Source organism: Hordeum vulgare, chromosome 2H (genome assembly GCF_904849725.1).
Source record: "Hordeum vulgare subsp. vulgare chromosome 2H, MorexV3_pseudomolecules_assembly, whole genome shotgun sequence".
NCBI lineage: Eukaryota > Viridiplantae > Streptophyta > Magnoliopsida > Poales > Poaceae > Hordeum > Hordeum vulgare.
Genome location: NC_058519.1, coordinates 487,716,488 through 487,719,362, shown reverse-complemented (window position 1 = coordinate 487,719,362; position 2,875 = coordinate 487,716,488). Strand labels below are relative to the sequence as shown.

Genomic DNA, 2,875 nt, shown 5'->3' with positions numbered 1-2,875 from the left:
TTTGTCATGAAACAGTTGCTATGATAAAGCTTCTTGTATACTCTAATTCCTCTGCCTATTGATGAATGACACATTAATTGATAGGCTTGACCACCTAATCACAAGTGCCATAAAAGAAGTCTGCAATGCAAGTGGACGAACAAGTTTGATATACATCAGCGCCTTTGTGTGTACACGCAAGAAAGTAAAACACGGAATCAAGCCCTGCGTCAATATGCTAACGTGTGTATCAATGTTTCTGCCGAGGCCATCTACTCTGTTCTTCTGCTCTCCACTCGAAGAAGAGCTACAGAGCATGCCATGAACAAGGCCGGTGCTTATTATGGACTGCTATTCCACGTCCACAGCAGTTATGACTGGTTCAGTATTCACACAAATCAGGTATTAGCCAATGGGCTATATTAAATAGTGATCGCAACGCGTGAACGGATGGGCTAGATTTCAACAGCGCGTAGCCACATGTCCCAAAAATCCGTGTCCTGTATATATTTGCTCAAAAAAAGGTACTCACACACAAAAGAAAGCAAAAATACCCTAACCACCAAATGGCGCACGGGTTGTGAACCAAAAAAAAGTGAGCGCCGTCTGTGGGACTCGAACCCACGACCACATGGTTAAAAGCCATGCGCTCTACCAACTGAGCTAAGACGGCCTACATTATTTTTTCTGCAGCAAATATCTTCATACAATAACACTAGGGTGCAAGCACCGTGCGATCTTGTATGTTTTTCATCTCACGCTTGTTATCCATGGTTGGAAAATCAGTAAAGCGTGATTTGTCACCGAACAAAAAAGACCAAGGCTATGTTTAGTGACGATGGATTATCATAATCTCATTCACTTCACTAGTTTTTGCCTATTTAAATGTTTTTTGCACCCGGTTGTTGCCTACTTTGAAATAAGCTTGGGTCCCGCTTTATAAATAAAGCAAATATCAAAGTACACGGTCGAGCGATACATTAAGTGAGGTAACCCTCTCAGATCTGAGGATAACCATAGCAATAGAAAGCACGCGACTACACTAAAAAAAAGCACATGAAAATCTGAAAATACCGCCACGCAATGCCCTAATATTGTTGCCTACTTTTATACAAATGTTTCTACTCGTGTAAAAAAATCCCAACGGGATTTGTGTTTGCTCTCACCTTTTCTTCGTTACAAGCTGATGTCTTTTCTGACAAGTGTCTTCAGGGAAACACATCTCCTACACCTCAAATAAAATTGCTTGCATTCTTAAGTATAAAACGCTTTGCTTTCTTCCTATATATGAAGTTCCAATAAGGATATAAAATTGAACTAAAACTTAATGCATCCTAGTGCATTATGTATATTCGTTCACGAATGATTGTCTTGGTCAATTAGACAACCTACACAAAATGTACACATTCATGAAACACAAATGATGGTGTCCCACACAGAGTAACTCATGACACATAAGAGCATCTACAGCTGAACATTGCAAAAATAACCCCCTAAATGACCGCGGACGCGCCCGGTCACTGACCGGGCATGTTCCCTATTTGTTCGTCGCACAACCACATTCCTCATTTTCTTCCTCATATGTTCGTCACTTGCACGTGATTGGTGGAGAGGAAGAGAGAGAAAGAAAAGAATTAATAAAGAAAACAAAAGGATGGTCCGGGATGGGGTCGCGTCCTATGTGGCGGTCTCACCGAGCGCATCCGCGAGCCCTTACATCCTCTCCATATTTGAGATGGATATGGGGGTTCGCGGACAGCTCGGGCATATAGGGACGATATGAGGGGTCCGGTTGGATCATTTTTTTTTTCCTTCTCTTGTCCGGTCACTAACTGGACACGTCCACGGACGTATGAAGGGTTATTTGAGGGGTCTGGTTATAGTTGCTCTAACTCATTGAATAACTTGATGTCCCAAACCAACTATACTGAAGAAATATGAAATTTGACGGCGCAACCATCATCCTTAGATGAAGGCTAAAGAGCACCAAAAACAATTGATAAGCTTGCCTCGAAAAAAATGATAAGTTATTCATGTCTCGAGGTGAGCTCTTAAAACGATAATAGTACTACATCCCGCCTTTATAAAAAAGATGCGCTCGTTAGGTGGTGTCATATGCCTCGATTTGTGTTGTGCCCGTCACCCAACGCCAATGCTATCACCCTGCTCCTCGGGTGTTGAGCTCGAAAGCAATGTACTTGTGGATTTTCTGCAAACACACAAAAACAATTTAGAAGTTATACGGTAATCAACATCAGAGCATAAGAATAGAACCAAAAAGATCATCTAAGAAATGAAAAAAATGTTGTAGATGAAATAAAACAAAGGTTCTCCTTACTTGTTTCTCTGCGCAAGGTCCATACGACACCAGTACGTGAAGCAAACTTGTAAAAAATGAGATTGAAAAAGGGAAGAATGGCGAAATAATATGCAAAAAGGACAAAAAATAGCAAGACTCAGATCGACATGACTAGTGATAGACCTAAGTGGCACCACCGTACACGGACAGACATACGTAACCCGGCAATGCAGGTGCCAGACATCAACGTGTGTAGACGAGTCGTAGCAAGCTACATGGACTCCATTACACCACGTGACAATTCCCCGTGGGGACAGACACAGCAACAAAGAAGGATACATGTCAGTCAATTAATGTGTTCGGAGCATTAGCAAGCTACCAATGCTCAGTGGAAGCACAAAGAGGCATTTCCCCTTAAAGAAGGCTACTAGAGGCATACAACTAGGTGTCGAATCCCACACATACAATGCATTTCAAAACATACACACAATGGGCCTAAGGAAAGTCATTCTGGAGTAACAAGTAGATGATGGGTTGCTAGAGTGATAGAAGCTTAAACCCCAATTTATGTGTTGCTTCATAAGGGGATGATTTGGA

At 41.9% G+C, this 2,875-nt stretch overlaps 1 non-coding gene across 1 annotated transcript; it reads right to left on the bottom strand.

Moving 5' to 3' along the window:
- Window positions 1-579: 579 nt before the first annotated feature.
- Window positions 580-652, bottom strand: TRNAK-UUU. The gene has a single exon. It is a non-coding gene; the product is annotated as a tRNA-Lys (tRNA).
- Window positions 653-2,875: the final 2,223 nt, after the last annotated feature.